The sequence below is a fragment of the Macaca nemestrina genome, chromosome 3 (genome assembly GCF_043159975.1).
Source record: "Macaca nemestrina isolate mMacNem1 chromosome 3, mMacNem.hap1, whole genome shotgun sequence".
Classification (NCBI taxonomy): domain Eukaryota; kingdom Metazoa; phylum Chordata; class Mammalia; order Primates; family Cercopithecidae; genus Macaca; species Macaca nemestrina.
Genome location: NC_092127.1, coordinates 156193871 through 156212729, shown reverse-complemented (window position 1 = coordinate 156212729; position 18859 = coordinate 156193871).

The window sequence follows — 18859 nt, the reverse complement described above, 5'->3', positions numbered from 1 at the left end:
ATTTTTGTATTTTTTTGTAGATATGGGTTTTTGCCATGTTGCCCAGGCTGGTCTCAAACTCCCGGGCTCAAGTGATCCACCTCCCAAAGTTCTGGGATTACAGATGTGAGCCATCATGCCTGGCCCACAGACTATTTTTAATGACTGTCTCATGATTTTCTTAGGGCTAAGAATTCCTGATATATTTGAAGGGAGAATTGCCAGGATTTACTGACAGATTGAATTTAGGATGTGAGAGAAAGAGGACTCAGGGATGACACTACAGTTTTTGGCCTGAGCAATTGGAAGTTTGATGAAGCTGACATTTTCTGAGAAAGGAAGAATTTGTAAAGGGCAGCTTTGGTGGGGAACTTCCATTTTGAGGAGAAGTTAGGTATTAAACATCGCTGAAGTAGGCAGTGGACCTGAGATCCAAGGGGAGGTCCAGCTGGAGATATAAATGTGGGAGTCTCCAGCATAAAGATGATATTTAAAGCCATGAGTTGGATGAGGTCTTCAAGGGCATGAGTATAAATAGACAGCAGAAGAGGCTCAACAACTGAGTCATGGAGGCCCCCTAATGGCTAGATCCTGGAGTTGAGGAGGAAGCAGTAAAGGTGACAGAAAAGGAGTGTGATCAACGAGGAAGGAGCGTAGGCTGTTTGGGAAGCCAAGTGAAGAAAGTGTTTGTAGAAGAGAATGATGCTTATCATTCAAATAAGAGGAGAATGAAAAACATGCTCTTAAAACAAAGGGTGGTTATATCAAGGGCACTATGGGTAGAGCGGATTCAAAAGGTTATAATAAATGGAAATTTCTCCTAGGAAGATACACAAGTGGCCAATAAGCACAAGAAAAGATTCTCACTATCATTATCCATCAGAGAAATATACATCAAAACCACAATGATGTACCACTTCACACCCCTGAGGATGGCTGAATTCCGAAGAAAAATAACGTGTTGGTGAGAATGTGGAGAAATCAGAACCCTCATACACTGCTAGGGAAATGTAAAATGGTGTAGCACTTTGGAAAACAGTTTGGCAGTTCCTTAGAAAGTTAAACATAGAGTTACCATATGATCCAGCAATTCATCTACTAGAAATATATCCAAAAGAAATGAAAACATATGTCCACACAAAAACTTGTACATGAATGTTCATAGCAACATTATTCATAAGAGCCAAAAACTGGGAAAAAAAAACAAATGTCCAGTGTTCAGCAAAAAATTAAGAGACATAAAGAGAAACAAGAACATATAGCTCATACATGATGGGGGAAAGTAATCAGTAGAAACTATCCCAGAGGAATTCCAGATGTTATACTTAGTGGCCAAAGACTTTAAGTCAGCTATTTTAAATATGGTCCAAGAACAAAAGGAGTTGATTTCTAAAGACCTAAAAAAAGTATTAGGGCAAAGTCTCACTAAATAGAGGTTATTAATGAAGAGATAGATATTATAAAAATAAATAGTGTCAACAAATCCACTCAAAAGTGTTTTCTTTCGAGAAAAAGGAGAGACTTTATTCTAGCAAATGGTTTTCAAACCCGGGGGGAGATACACAGGCTTTGATATAAAATGAAGGTGTGTTCAGACAGAAGAAAGAAAGATATAAAATGAAGGTGTGTTCAGACAGAACAAAGAAAGTGCTTGTCTTTATATTATAGAGTTTTTGCGCAGGCTACCACTCTGGTCTACTTATGGAAATGATGGATGCAGACTTGCTTAGTTCTGCTTGGTTGATGCTTGCTGAGTTCTGATTGGTAGCTGCAGGTTACAGTCTTTGGTTGGTTCAGGCAGCATAAACGGGAACAGCAGCCATGTAAGTCTCGAAGTTAAACAAGTGTGGGGGCTTTCCAGGAACTCAGAATATGTGTTGTCAACTGAAGAATCACAAGGTTCAAAAATTTGGAGAGGAGAGCTTTATTTCTTATAAAGGGTTGAGGCCAGGTGCAGTGGTTCATGCCTGTAATCCCACCACTTTGGGAGGCCGAGGCAGGCAGATCACCTGAGGTCAAGAGTTCAAGACCAGCCTGGCCAACATTGTGAAACTTCGTCTCTACTAAAAATACAAAAATAATTAGCTGGACATGGTGGCGTGAGCCTGTTGTCCCAGCTACTTGGAAGGCTGAGGCAGAAGAATTGCTTGAACCCAGGAGGCGGAGGTTGCAGTGAGTCAAGATCGCCCCACTGCACTCCAGCCTGGGCAACAGAGGGAGACTCCATCTCAAAAACAAATAAATAAATAAAAATAATAAAAATAATAAAAAAATTAAAAAATAAATAAATAAAGGGTTGCAGCCTGTAGACTGGCCATCTGCAGGCTGGGCAGCGTAGCCTCGGGCAGAAACTGGAAGCAGGCACTTTGAGGGAGGGAAGAATGAGACTGGAATTTACGCCAAATGGTTCGTCTAAGTGTACATATTTAATAGGTTATAGGAGGAGTTATGAATATTTATCATGGGATGAATGTGTGCATGCATAGTAAGCAAACATGCGTGTTATTACACATGTCCCATGTTCACTTTAGGGTGGAGACTTAACATTTAGATGCATTAAAATTAGGCTGTATAGCTCAAAGGTGAAACAGAGGACACAAAGGCATCTTGTGCACAGCCTCTGTGAACTGACCAGAACCAGTTCATTGTCAATGGTTTCTTATTAGGAAGGAATGCTGGTCAGCTGTTGTGTTGAAAGTCCAAAAAGGGATGGGAGTGTCAGATGGTTAGTTGATGTCAGTGGTGGAGCGAGTCTTTCAAAATGGGTGGTTTCTGTTTAACCCTTAGGAAAGAAAGTCTAACAGTGGTTAGTGAGGGTGGGCATTTAACAAGGTGTGTCTGACCTCTCTTCTTGTCATGGCTGGGAATTCAGTTATCAACCCTTCTAGGGTCCCCATGGCCAAGAGGGAGTCCATTCAGTTGGTTGGGGGCTTAGGATTTTCTTATTTCTCAGTATGTGACCTCTAGTCAGACAATGGCCACTTGGCTATATTTTGAATTTAGGCCCAGTTAGCCACTCAAGGTCCATCTTGACAGATTAGCCCTTTGAGGGTTCACAAAAGAAATGTTTGGAGCTGAAAAGTACAATAACTGAAATGTGACTACCCTGGAAGTCAGGTTGCACCCACCTTCAGGGGTTATTGTTGTGTTGCTTGTGCTCATGCTTGTGCTCCAGGCATGAGCCACCACGCCCAGCCTGGACAAGGATTTTCTTAACTGCCTGAAACCAGTACATCTCCCAATCTTTGGCAAGGGGTTCTAAGTGTATTTTGGGGTACATTATCAGCACTCAGCCAGGCCATGTTCAACTCTTTCTGGGCCTTCATTTCTTGACTGTGCAGAGCCTCAAGGTCAGCTGCAGGTGAGAACATAGGGCCTTCTCATGTTTTCCTGAGCATGTATGCAGCCTGAGCATATGCACGTGTCCTTCTAGATTCCCAGGAATATGTCAAACCTTTCCAAAGCTCCTGTAGACATTTCACTGCTCAGCTTTTCCGTGTAAGCTCCTGTGGGAGAGGCCTTCAGCAATAGGCCATCTGTCAGTCAGTACAAATAAAGAAAAGCCTCTCAAGTGAGTCTTCAACTGTTTTTGGTTCCTTTTATAAAGGGGTGAATTTTTGGAGATCCTTCTTCTGCCATTTTCCTAATGTCACCCAGCATTTCCTCTTTTATCTTCTGGGGAATCATTTATGTAAGAATAGGATGATCCTTTCTTTGAATGTTTGGTAAGATTGTCATAAAAGCATCTAAAACTCAGTATTTTTTCGTGAAAGATTTTTGATTGCTGCTTTATTTTCATTCACAGTGCATGCTTTCTATTTTTTCTAAGTATTTGAGATTTTTCTCTAGGTTCAAATTTATTGGAAAAAAATTGTTCTTAGTATTTCTTATTGTCTTTTAAATCTATAAAGTGTATGTGATTACATTCCCGTATTAAGTCCTTGATATTGTCTATTTGTATACAATTAATTTTTTCCATAAATTCTACCAGATGATTATCTATTTGATTAATCAGTTTTAAAAAACTAACTTTTGGCCGGGCGCGGTGGCTCAAGCCTGTAATCCCAGCACTTTGGGAGGCCGAGACGGGCGGGCGAGACCATCCTGGCTAACACGGTGAAACCCCGTCTCTACTAAAAAAAATACAAAAAACTAGCCAGGCGAGGTGGCGGGCGCCTGTAGTCCCAGCTACTCGGGAGGCTGAGGCAGGAGAATGGCGTCAACCCGGGAGGCGGAGCTTGCAGTGAGCTGAGATCCCGGCCACTGCACTCCAGCCTGGGCGACAGAGCAAGACTCTGTCTCAAAAAAAAAAAAAAAACTAACTTTTGTTTATTGATTATCTCTATTTTACTCTCATCTATTTCTGCTCATAATTATTCTTTTCTACTTGCCTTGAGTTTATGTTGTTGTTCTTTCTGTAACTACTTAAGTTGGATGCTTGGCTCGGTAATTTTCTACACTTCTTTTTGTGTGTGTTTATGTTTTTAACAGGGTTCTACTCTGTGGCCCAGGCTGGAGGGCAGTGTAGCGATCATAGCTCATTGCAACCTCAAACTTCTGGGCTCAAGCAATCCTCCTGCCTCAACCCTCCTAATAGCTAGGGCTACAGGCATGCACTGCCACATCCAGCTAATTTTTATTTCATTTTTGCAGAGATGAGGGCTCACTACATTGCCCAGGCTGGTCTTGAACTTTTGGCCTCAATTGATGCTCCTACCTCCACCTCCCAAAGTGATGGGATTACAGCCATGAGCCACTGGGCCTGAACTCACTTCTTTTTAATGGTATGAATTTCCCATAAATATGATAGCACCGCATCTCATAAATATAGACATTTAAAGTTTTATTAATGTTCAGTTCTCAAGATTTTCCAATTTTAATTATGACTTCTACTTTGACCCATGATTTACTAAACAGTGTGAATTTTAATTTCCAAAGTTAATTTTATAGGTCTCATTTATCATTTTATTACTGGTATTAAATTAGTTGTGTTGCAATTAGAAAACATGGGTTGCATAAACTGATTCTTTAAAATTTGCTGAGTCATGCTTCATAACTAAGCATTTAATGTTTGTAAATTCTCTATGTATGTTTGAGAAGAATACACACTTTAAAATTGTTGGATGCAGAGTTTTACATATGTAACAACATATAAGATTGTTACTTATAGCATTCAATTTTTAAAATTTTTAAATTTTTCTATATGTCGGTCTTCCATATGTTAGTTGAGCTGGGAAAGAGAGCTGAGCTGCCAAGTATCAGAGTAACCAATTAAAGCAGCAAACCAAAAATTAAAGTTTAGTAAATTTCTGCAATAGTACAAGCAAGAGGCTAAACTGAGGAAAGCACCAACTCCTCCATTCTGTCTTCCCCATAGAACTGCACACCAGTAGAGGGTGAGGTGGGTCAAGGGATTATCTCACAGTTGAGGGAGTCCTCAGCAAAAGACTCTTTATGAACCCTGGGGTCAAAGTGAGGGCAAGGGGGAAGGGCTAGAAGTGGAAAAGTGTGGAGTCAGAGTGGGTACAAGTGTCTTTAAGGTTTCCCCTTCTCTCCCCATAAGGAAGCCTAAGCCAAGGCGCCTGAAGAAGACCTCTGCCCAGGGCCTCAGATAAGGAGACCTAGAAAAGAAGGTACCAGGGCTCCAAAGGCAAACATGTAAAAAAAAAAGCATGACTGGCCAGGGGGTCTGAGACCTTGACAGCAACTCCCCTCAGAAGCTGCAATGCCCTGGCTATGCCCCAAGCCTGGTGTGGGGCGGGTAGCTTTCTCCTGTGGTCCGATCAGTTTTCGCTTCATACATTTAAGGGTACTTTATTAGAGGCATACAACTGTAGAATTGTTATATCTTCCTGGTGAATTTAAAATGTAACCATAACGAGGCCCTCTATCTCTAAGAATGCTTTTTGCTTAACAATCTATTATGCTGATATTAATATAACTATACTAGATTTCTTTGGTTGATCTTTTTCTTGGAAAGTTTTCCTCCACTTTTTGCTCTCAATTTTGCCATATTGTTATGCTCGAGGCATGTCTCTTTAAAATAGCACATATCACCAGCCTGGACAATATAGCAAGACCCTATCTCTATAAGAATTAATTAGCTGAGAGGGGGTAGTGCATGAGTATAGTCCCACCTATTCAGGACGCTGAGGCCTCCTTCACTTGAGAGCCCAGAAGGTTGAGGCTGCAGTGAACCATGATCACACTTGAGCCTGGGTGACAAAGCCAGGCACTGAAGCCTCGGTGACAGAGCAAGACTCTGTCTAAAAAAATAATGGCACATATCTAGATTTTAAAAATATAATTTGATTTTAAAATCTAACCTTAGCCAATTTATATTTAGTATACTTTATTTGGGCTTTTTGCCCAAATAATATATCTTACTTTTTTATTCCATTTATCTTGGATTTTCTATGCTGCTTTTCTCTTGTCTTTTGTGGTGTTTGCATTTTTTCCCTTATTCTATTTATCTCTGTTTGAATTTATATACTTTTACCTTTCTTGATTAATTTCCCTTGAAATATTACCATGACTGTTTTCCTTTAAAAAGTCTAAAGGTAAATGATTTCTTAACCTTTGCCGTAACAATAAAAAGAATCTTTGAATATTTTATGCTCATTACACTTCCTTCCAACATATTATGCAGAACAGTATTCTAGCATTATCCTTGTATTAATCCGATGAGTTAGATATTATTATTATTATTATTTTTTTTTTTTTTTGAGACAGAGTCTCGCTCTGTTGCCCAGGCTGGAGTGTGGTGGTGTGATCTCGGCTCATTGAAAGCTCTGCCTCCTGGGTTCACGCCATTCTCCTGCCTCAGCCTCCAGAGTAGCTGGGACTACAGGCACCCGCCACCACGCCTGGCTAATTTTTTGTATTTTTAGTAGAGATGGGGTCTCACTGTGTTAGCCAGCATGGTCTCGATCTCTTGACCTCGTGATCCGCCCGCATGGGCCTCCCAAAGTGCTGGGATTACAAGCATGAGCCACCGCGCCTGGCCAGAGTTAGATATTATTATTATACATAACTAATATTTATTTATTTGCATTTACCTGTGTGCTTCCACTGAATATTGGTTTTTGTTTGTTTGTTCTAGAGATGGGGTCTCACTATGTTACCCAGGCTGGAGTGCAGTGACTATTCACAGGCATGATCTGGTGCACTGCAGCCTCAAACTCCTGGCCTCAAGTGATCCTCCAGCTCAGCCTCCTAAGTAGCTAGGACTATAGATACATGCCATCATACCCCACCTGAATTTGTTTTAATCCTTTATTTTTTTCTCAGCCCATCTACTAGATCATTTTCTTCTCTAGTAACATCCTTTAGATGTTTCTTTTGTTTGGGTCTCTTGAGAGCAAGTGCAGTTCCTAGTTACATATAAATTTTCACTCTGGTTTTGAAAGACAGTTTTGCTGGATAGGAAATTCAAGGATGACAGTTGTTTTCTCTCAACATTTTGGAGATACTAGTCTACCGTCTTCTGGCCTCCCTGGTTGCTGTGGAGGGGACCGATGTCATTTTCATTTATGTTTTCTTTATCAATGATTTTTAAATCTTCTCTTTGTCCTTGGTATTCTGAGTTTCACTGCTGATATTTAAACATTAATTTCTTTTTATTTTTCACTTTTGAGATGCAACATGGTTTTCGAACTTGTCCTTTTTGAGATACAATGTGGATTTCTTTTCATTTTTCCTTCTTGATAAACAATGTGCTTGGCATTCTCCTTGAGTGATTGGATTACCCTTTCCATATAAGTGTGAGGCTCAGTTCTGGCCAGTTAGACACTGGCGGTTTTCAAGCAGTAGGGGCAGTTGGTGAAAATTCGGTAGCTAATAAAAAGAAACAAGCTGGGCCAGGAATGATGGCTCATGCCTGTAATCTCAGCACTTTGGAAGGCCGATGCAGTCGGATTACATAAGGCCAGAAGTTCAAGACCAGCCTGGCCAACATGGTGAAACCCTGTTTCTACAGAAAATACAAAATTTAGCTGGGCATGGTGGTACACGTCTGTAATCCCAGCTATTCAGGAGGCTGAGGCACAAGAAGCGCTTGAACCCAGAAGGCGGATGTTGCAGTGAGCCGAAATCGCGCCACTGCACTCTAGCCTGGACGACAAAGCAAGATTCTGTCTTGGGGAAAAAAACAAAACAAACAAACAAACAAAAAACCAAGCTGGATATCTGCTTCTGCCATTATAGCTGACCTAGCAGAAGTTTTCTACACAAATGGTCAAGTACTAGAAGGAATATATGGAGACATTAAATTGTAAATTTCTTATGGTGGTAGATTTATGGATGAGTAGTATTTTTTTTTGAGATGGAGTCTTACTCTGTCACCCAGGCTGGAGTGCAGTGGTGCGATCTCAGCTCACTGCAACCTGTGTCTCCAGGGCTCCAGCAATTCTCCAAGCCTCCCGAGTAGCTGGGACTACAGGCATGCAGCACCATGCCCGGCTAATTTTGTTTTTGTATTTTTAGTAGAGACGGGGTTTCACCATGTTAGCCAGGACGGTCTCGATCTCCTGACCTCGTGATCCCCCCACCTCGGCCTCCCAAGGTGCTGGGATTACAGGTGTGAGCCACCGTGCCTGGCCACGCCCAGCTAATTTTTACATTTTTTAGTAGAGACAGGGTTTCACCATGTTGGACAGGCTGGTCTTGAACTCCTGACCTCAGGTGTCTGCCCACCTCGGCCTCCCAAAGTGCTGGGATTATAGGCGTGAGCCACTGTGCACAGCCTTTTTTTTGTTTTGTTTTGAGATGGGGGTCTCACAGTGCGAGACTCCGGGCTGGTCTTGAACTCTGGGGCTCATGCAATCCTCCCACCTCAGCCACCCAAGTAGCTGGAATTACAGGCATTAGCCATTGTATCCAGCCAAAGCCCTCTTATTTCCAGTTTTATAACTCTACAAGGATAGTAACTGAGGGACAATAGAGGAAGATCTATATTTCACTTGTACTGAGTGTACCTCTTATTATCTACTACTAGTTTTGTCATCTCTCCTATGTCCTCAGCCCTTTCTCTGTACCTTAGGAATACGACACATTTTTTCTTTCATTGTAAACAGTGCAAACTGCTAGCTATGCTGAACACAAATTGGTTGGGAAGAGCTTTATTAAAAAAAATAACTACCTATAGTGCTTCCTTATTTCTTAGATGCACTTTTTTTATGTTTAAATGCTTTCGAAAAGAGAAACATATATTAAATGCACTGGGTCTTCCTGCCTGCCTCTTGATATCCCCAAAAAGCAGCTTTTAAATGGATGATTTATCTTAAAATTGAAGTCATTTTTTAAAAATCTAGAGAACATGGTCTATGTCTTATGTCTATCATTTGCCAATCCCACTCCCAACCCAGGTAAGCCCAGCATAGTGTGTGCCACGTAGTGGGTGCTCAAAATATATTTGTGAATGATATATGAGTATATGTAGTAAGATGAAATTTAATGAGAACATGCACTGCCTTCTCTCACGTTTATCTTTTCCTTTTTCCACATATTCTTGTGACTACCCAGTTAATGAACTGCTTATAGGAAACAGGAGGAAAACTGACTTTACCATGGGAACTAAGTGCAGTAATTTCTTCACATTATGTATCATTTTTATTGTGCTATTTTTAACTTTAAAATGTCTAGATGTCAGACCTTGCTTCTGGGGAAACATTATTGACAAAGGAATTGCCAAGCAAGTTTTAAAATGTTGAGGAAGTACTTGTCAATAGTTAATGTCGTGCTAATTATAAATTCAAACTGGATTCTTGAACCTCAAGGTGAACCATGCTTATGAGAGAGTTGGGTGACCTGTTGTGGCCCTGGACATTACAGAAATCATTTAAGTTCTTTCTTCTCTGCAGGGAAGCTTAATTTGTATTTCTAGTGGTAGTGACTAAGGCTGTAGGGCTGGGCCTTAGATGGAAGGCAAGCAGGAGAACTGAAGGTGCACAGGCTTTGAAATCCAATGAAGCTGGGTTCAGACCCTGACTTGAACAGTTAGTAGCTGTGTGACTTAGCAAGTTAAATGGTCTCTTTGAGGCCTCAGTTTTCCTATCTGTAAAACTAAGGTAGAAATACAGATATCAGAGGTTGCTATGAGAATTCAGTAGGGATAACTTGTTCAATGCCCTTTGTGTAACCCAAAAAAGCAAGTACTCTTTCCTTCCTCATCTCTTTCCTTGAGTCACTTAAGATGTCGTACAGGACTGGGCACCGCGTCTCACGCCTGTAATCCCAGCACTTTGGGAGGCCAAGGCAGGTGGATCACGAGGTCAGGAGATCGAGACCATGCTGGCTAACATGGTGAGACCCTGTCTCTACTAAAAAAATACAAAAAATTATCTGGGCGTGATGGTGGGCGCCTGTAGTCCCAGCTACTCGGGAGGCTGAGGCAGGAGAATGGCGTGAACCCGGGAGGCGGAGCTTGCAGTGAGCCGAGATCACGCCACTGCACTCCAGCCTGGGCGACAGTGCGAGACTCCATCTCAAAAAAAAAAAAAAGGTATCAGACAGAAATACTTACTCACACCATAAAATATTTGGGGAGTGCTGAGCTTCAGTATCCTGCCTTCATGAATATACTCTATCGTCTACCCCTTCAACTTAGCAAGAGTCCTGTCATTAGAGCAGAGCTAACCTATCTTCAGGGTTTGTGAATGACTTCTGTGATTTTTGCCATACTCACATTATTAAGGAATATTATTTACTTAGGATATTTATTTATTTATTTTGAGATGGAGTCTCGCTCTGTCACCCAGGCTGGAGTACAGTGCTGCAATCTTGGCTCACTGCAACCCCTGCCTCCCAGGTTCAAGGGATTCTCTCCTGCCTCAGCCTCCCAAGTAGCTGGGATTACAGGTGCCTGCCACCACGGTCAGCTAATTTTTGTATTTTTAGTAGAGATAGGGTTTCACCATGTTGGCCAGGCTGGTCTTCAACTCTTGAACTCAAGTGATCCACCTGCCTCAGCCTCCCAAAGTGCTGAGATTACAGGCGTGAGCCACACCCAGCCTACTTAGGATATTTTAGACTTAGCCAATGGTTTAACACCTGTGAAATCACAAACTTGATGTTCTGATTATATATGTATACATACACATATACACATATAAATATGCAACTTTTATAATATGTATTAAAATGAAAAAACATTACCTATTTGTGATTCATCTAGAATCATGTCATGTACTACACTGGTATGCATGCAGCATATCAATACAGGAGTCCGAAACCACTCCAGGTATTTTAAGCAGAAAGGGATTTAATAATATTGACAAAACCACTGGAAATGCTGGAGAATGAAGCTTGGGGCTGGCCCTTCAGGATTGACTCCCCTAACACTGTAGAACTGACCTGCTAAGGGAACTCTGACTTCTGGGAGCACCACTGGCCCTGTTGAATTCAGGAGCATGCTATTGCAGCTGCAATCCAGGGATCCAGAATCTGCCACTGCTATGGTCACTCCCACAATTGCTCTCCAAATCTATAAAGTTTGTGAGTGGGCACCGTACGTGGAGTCCAGCATCTGATGGTGCATGACTCCCTCTCAACAACCAGGAGGCTGAGGGAAAGACACTGGAATGAATGTTGCTTTAGAGAAACCCTGTAACTCCATGACCATGCTTGCCAGCAGAAAACAGCCAAAAAGGCAGAAAGATGGTCTCTATTTCACGCCCCCCTTTCAAAGCTCATACAATTATGTACAAGTGATGGAAATGAATTTATATCAGGAAGCTTTGCTGGAAGGGAGTCTGGAAAATGCAGTTTTTAGCTCTCTAGCCTCTGAAATATAAGAAGGCACACTGGAAAGGCACTTGGGTGAAACAGTCTGAAATGTCCACTACAGATCACAGGGAATATAAATTGTTTTAAGGCACAGGAGCTTGCAAGTAAAAGCTGGAGAGCAGGGCTTTCCTGCTCCCCTAACCTTACTCTTCTTCTCTGCCTTCCCATACCTCTTTGCCTGGCCAGTTATCACTACTTGAGGGCTTCATTTGCCAAGCTGGACTGGGGATAGCTCTTTTGCTTCCTTCATTTTATTTTTTATTTTATTTTATTTATTTTATTTTATTTTTTTGAAACAGAGTCTTACTCTATTGCTCAGACTGAAGTGCAGTGGCGCAGTCTTGGCTCACTGCAATCTCCACCTCCTGGGTTCAAGCAATTCTCTTGCCTCAGTCTCCTGAGTAGCTGGGATTACAGGCGAATGTCACCATTCCTGGCTAATTTTTGTATTTTTTTTTTAGTAGAGATGGGGTTTCACCATGTTGGCCAGCTGGTCTTGACCTCCTGACCTCAGGTGATTTCTCTGCCTAGGCCTCCCAAAGCGCTGGGATTACAGATGTGAGCCACTGGGCCTGGCCTTGTTTCCTTCTTTTTAACATCATTTATTAATTTTCTCATTGTGTTCAAGGCCAAAATGAGAAGGAATCCGCCAGAAGTTCTCTCTTTTTTAAAAAAAGTTTTTAGAGACAGTCCTGTCACCCAAGCTGGAGTGCAGTGGTGCCATCACAGCTCACTGTGACCTCGAACCCCTGGGCTCAAGTGATCCTCCCACCTCAGTCTCCCCAGTAGCTGCGATTACAGGCACATGCCACCACACCCAGCTAATTTTAATTTATTTCTAGAGACAAGGGCCTTGCTATGTTGTCCAAGCTGGTCTTGAACTCCTGGCCTCAAGTGGTCCTCCTGCCTTGGCTTCCCAAAGCAATGGGATTACAGGCATGAGCCACTACACTCAGCCATCTTTTTGTTTTTTGACATTGTACATGGTCAGCTTTGATAAGCTTCACTGTCTCTATCTCAGTTGCTAGTGATTGGAGAGAACTCTATTTTAATCTTCAATCCGTTTGCTCAGGAAGAGGGACAGTGGACATTCTGAATAGCGATCCCATTTAAAATCCTATAGAACAGTGAACCAAAGAAAGAACTCAGCCATGAAAGGTTAGATCTCACCAGTCTTAAGAGACTAGAGGCTTTGGTTATCTAACCATGGGAACGCTTGCCCCTGATTTCTGCTCTGGCTCTACTCTGGAATACGGAGATTGGTCCAGTTAACTGGACACATGGAATTGTCTTGCTGACCATGAATACCGTATTTCAAACTCTTTGTTAAGTGTTTTAAACTGCCACTTGTTCAAGTGACAAAGAATTAGGACTGATATTTCATTTCAGTGAAAAATCTGAAGACTGACATTTTGCACTGAGTGACAAAAATGGGGGCAAAGTCAACCTAAAATGGTCTAAGAAAAAGAACAAATGCTAGAGAAGATAATCACTCAATACCAGGCCAAAGACAGGAGTGCAGGAGATATGATATACTAGTCAAGTAAACTAGCTCTGCAGTCAGCCTTCTGGGGTTTGAATTCTGGTGACCTTAAGCACAGTACTTCATCTTACTAAGGCTCATCTTGCTAAGCCTCAGCTTTCTCATCTGTAAAATAGAGAGGATAACATTATGATCCTCATAGGGCTGTTATTGGAATTACCAGTGCCTGGAATATAGAATGTGTGCAATAAATGGTGCTGGACTTCCAGCTATGGGAGAGTAAGGACACTGACAAATTTTCTCTCCCAAAAATAATTATAAAACTGGACAAAATTGTCAAAGAGTATCATTTTAGGGTTCTGGAAACCAATTAAAAGCAAAGAACAAATTGAAGAGCATATATCCACCCAAAAAATGCTGGGCTTTGGGCAAGAACGAAGGTGACTGTGGCATTCCTGCATGTTCGTTTGATCTCTCTCACCCCCAGCTTGGTCAGCACAGTAGTTTTACCAGGGTGGAGCTGGCCTTGAAAGCCAGTAGCAAAGTGATGACTTGATTTGGAGGGAAGGGCAGGAAATCTATGCCCAGCGGTGAATAAGAAAAGCCTTCAGCTCCTGAAGACTGCAGCTCTCAGGTGAGGAAGCTCCTGGAAATGAGATAGCCCTTGAAAACTCAGACACTAAGCTCTCATCCTGGGATGTCTGGGTGCCTGTACACATGCCATAGAGACCCGAGAGAGCCTAAGAGAAAGCAAAGGTGAAGGCGGACTTGAAAACTTCCCAAACTTGGAATGCACTCTCCAAACCAAACACAAATCCACAGCAAAGCATGGAAACCTTACAGGCTCAAGGTGTTTGAGCAAAATATCTCACCAGCCACTGGCTGATCACTCAGCTACAAGACATAGCGTCATGGCCGGGCGTGTGGCTCAAGCCTGTAATCCCAGCACTTTGGGAGGCCAAGACGGGCGGATCACGAGGTCAGGAGATCGAGACCATCCTGGCTAACACGGTGAAACCCCGTCTCTACTAAAAAATACAAAAAAACTAGCCGGGCGAGGTGGCGGGCGCCTGTAGTCCCGGCTACTCGGGAGGCTGAGGCAGGAGAATGACGTGAACCCGGGAGGCGGAGCTTGCAGTGAGCTGAGATCGCGCCATTGCACTCCAGCCTGGGCGACAGAGTGAGACTCTGACTCAAAAAAAAAAAAAAAAAAAAAAAGACATAGGGTCATACTTAGAAAGACAGGTAACACAGGAAAATAAGAATTTTTTAAAAACCCAAACTGAGAAGAGACCTTTTTTTAAGACTCAAACTGAGAAGAAGGCAGCTACACACTGGAGTGATCCTTTATGTAGAAAATCCTAAAGAACCAACAACAAAATGACTAGAATAAAATAAAGGTTAAGCTAGGTTGCAGGAATATAAAAATCAATTGTATTTTACATACTAGCTACGAGCAATCTGATATTGAAATGAAGAAAACAATTTCATTCACAATGGCATCAAAAAGAATAAAATACCTAAAAATAAATTTAACAAAAGAAGTATAAGGCTTGTATACTGAAAACTACAAAATATTACTGAAATAATGTTTTAAAGCTCTAAATAAATGGAGGACACTCCATGTTCATGGCCAGGGAGACTCAATATTGTTAAGATGGCAATTCTACCCAAATTAACATACTAATTTAACCCAATCTCTATTAAAATCCCAAAAGGTTTTTTTTGGGGTGGGGGTTGAAATTAACAACCCTGTCTGCTGATCCAAAAATGTATATAAAAATGCAAAGGACTTAGAATAGCCAAAACACTTTTAAAAAGAAAAACAAAGTTGAAGAAGTTGCATTACCTGATTTCACAACTTACTATAAGATCATATTAATCAAGGCAGATATTAATCAAGATAGACAAGTCACTCTGTGGAACATAATTAAGAGTTCAGAAATAAATCATTACATTCATAGTCAAAAGCTATTTGACAAAGATACCAAGGCAAATGAGTGGACAAAGTATAACCTTTTTAACAAACGATGCTAGGATAATTAGATACACATATACAAAAAAAAAGAATTTAAACCCTTATTTTACTCCATACACAAAAATTAACTCAAAATGCATCACAGACCTAGATGTAAGAGCTAAAACATTAACACTTCTTTTAAAAAAAAGAAAAGAAAAGAAAATCTTTGTAACCTTGGATTAGGCAAAGATTTCTTAGATGACCTATAAAGGAAAAACTGATAAATTCAACTTCATCAAAATTCAAAACTTTTGTTCTTCAAAAAACACTAAGTACAGCTTAGGGTGGTGGCATGTGACAATAGTCAATAGCCATGCACCGATATTTTGCCCGAGGTGTCCTTGAACTCTTACCTTAAGCCATCCTACCACCTCTGCCTCCTTAGGCGAGCCTGGGCAAAATAGTGAGATCCTATCTCTAAAAAACAAAACAGAAACGTACTCAAAAACACTGAGTAGAAATTTAAAGTCACAGAACAGGAGACAGTATTTGTAAATCAAATATCCGATAAGGATCTAGTATTCAGAATATATAAAGAACCATTATAATCCATTAATAAGATGAAAAACTCATTAAAAATGGGCAAAAGATTTGAATAGACATTTCACCAAAGAAGATACTTGCATGACTAATAAGCACCATGAAAAGATGCTCAACATCAGTTGTCATCAGGGAAATGCAAATTAAAAGTGCAGCGATACCACCACATACCCACCGTAAAGGCTCTAGTCAGAAATACACTGACAACAGCAGGTGTGGCAAAGATGTGGAGAAACTGCGACTCTCATACATTGCAAGTGAGAATGTAAAACAGTACAATTGCTTTGGAAAACAGTCTGAGAATGTCTTAAAAGGTTAAACATAGAGTTACCATTCAACCCAACATTTCCACTTCTAGTATCTAACTAAAAGAAATGAAAATATTTGTCTACATATAGACATACACAAACCTTCATAGTAGTGTTATTCATAGTAGCTAAAACTAGAAGCAACCCAAATACCCATCAACCACTGAATGGATAACAAAATGTGATGTATCTGTACAATGGAGTACCATCCAACAATGAAGAGAAATTGGCCTCTGATACATGCTAGAACATGAAGGAACCTCAAAAGTATGCTAAGTAAAAGAAACCAGACATGAAAGACTAAGTATTGCACAATTCCATGTATGTGAATGTCCAGGAATGTCCAGGACAGGCCAGTCTATAAAGACAAGAAAACATAAGTAGTTGGCTGGGCTGGGAGAGGAAATTGACTGCAAAGGGCAAGAGGGAGCTTTTGTGGGTAATGGAAATGTTTTAGAACTGGATCGTGGTGATGGTCGTACAAATGCATAACTCTACTAGAAAGCGTTGAATTGTACACTTACAACGAGGGAATTTTATGGTATGTCAAATGTACCTCAATAAGCTGTTAAAAAGTGTTCCAATTACCTGAGAAGATAATACGTTTGACTAGAAACCCATCAAATGTTTGACAGAGCAGAAAATTCATCTATTACTTCTCAGCCTCAAACTACATCCTTACGCACGGTCAGATTCAGCTACTTAACAATGAGTGTCTATTAGTTATCAGAATCATCAGAAGGTAGTTTTTAAACGGTCCATCCCAAATCTTCATTATTGTAAGAAAAATAATGCTTATGATAAAAAATTCTATTGCTGGTGAATCAGAAATGGCATCTTTTTTTTTTTTTTTAGAAAGAGCAACATATTCAGGCTGGGCATGGTGTCTCACACCTGTAATCCCAGCACTTTGGAAGGCTGAGGTGGGAGGATCACTTGAGGTCAGGAGTTCCAGACCAGCCTGGTCAACATGGTGAAACCCCATCTCTACTCAAAATACAAAAATTAGCCGGGCGTGGTGGCGGGTGCCTGTAATCCCAGCTACTCAAGAGGCTGAGGCAGGAGAATCACTTGAACCCAGGAGGTGGAGGTTGCAGTGAGCAGAGATTGTGCCACTCCAGCCTGGGCATTAGAGTGAGGCTCTATCAAAAAAACAAACAAACAAAAAAGAAAAAAAAACATATTCATCCATTGATTTTGTTTCTCTGCCTGTATACACACCCAGTGGAATCTAAAATGCTTAGGATTATAAACAAGGAAACTGGGACCCAAAGTTCACACCATTCTTTAGAGGCAGAGTCAGGAAGACTGGAATCAAGGTCCTCTAAACAATCGTTTATAACGTTCACCAAATTGCATCTTTACTTCTTTTACCTTTGAAGACACAAAGAACCATATTCTCCTCAGTACTTTGGGGGTATCTCAATATCAGTGAAAAGAAATTACTTAGATGGGTATGATGGCTCATGCCTGTAATCCCAGCACTTTGGGAGGCTGACGTGGGTGAATCACCTGAGGTCAGGAGTTTCAGATGAGCTTGACCAATATGGTAAAACCCCATCTCTACTAAAAATACAAAAATTAGCCAGGCGTGGTGGTGCACACATGTAGTTCCAGCTACTCGGGAAGCTGAGACAGGAAAACTGCTTGAACCCAGGAGGCACAGTGCGGTTGCAGTGAGTCCATTGTGCTGCCACACTCCAGCCTGGGCAAGAGAGCGAGACTCTGTCTCAAAAAAAAAAAAAAATTACTTACTGAGGAGAATCACAGAATATTAAAGCAAAAAGGATCTTGGAGTATATATCCATCCAAAAAATGCTGGACTCTGGGCAAGAACAGAGGTGTCTGTGGCGTTCTTGTATGTCCTTTTCTAGGGGTCCCCCTCACTCCCACCCCAGCTTGGTCAGCACAGTAATTTTAAGTGCTTTCTTTTTCCCTTCCCCATCCCTTTCCCCATCCCTTTCCCCTTTCCTTCCCCCTTCCCCCTTCCCCCTTCCCCCTTTCCTTTCCTTTCCTTTCCTGTTCTTTTTTCTTTTCTTTTTTGAGACAGAGTTTCACTTTGTTGCCCAGGCTGGAGTGCAGTGGTGGGATCTCAGCTCACTGCAGCCTCTGCCTCCCAGGTTCAAGCGATTCTCCTGCCTCAGCCTCCCGAGTAGCTGGGATTACAGTACAGGCACATGCCACCACACCAGGCTAATTTTTATATTTTCAGTAGAGATGGGATTTCACCATGTTGGTCAGGCTGGTCTTGAACTCCTGACCTCAGGTGACCCACCTGCCTCGGCTTCCCAAAGTGCTGGGATTACAGGCGTGAACCACTGCGCTCAGCATGCATTCTTATGTAAACTAATATTTTCCTCTGATTTCTATCTGTTTGTCCTGAATTCTTAAGATTTCAAGCTTCCTGCCCGTCCCCCTCCAACAGAAGTTCTTTCTACCACATCATTAACAGATATTAATCAAGTCTTTGAAAAGTTCCAGGCATGATGTGGCAGACACTGGTAGCTGCCTGTCAAGTAGCCTTGCCCCTACCCTATTCCTTGGTGGCAAAGCCCACCTTACTTCTTGGAGTCTAAAAATGCTACATATTTACTTTGTCAGCCTCTCTTTTGACTAGTGCATGAACATGTGATTAAATTCAGGCCAATGGTACCTAAAAGGAATTCTTCAGGAGGGTGGGGCTTCTGCAAAAACTTCAAACTTGAGAAAGAGCAAGAGTGAAAGAGAATATTATCTTCCTTCTTG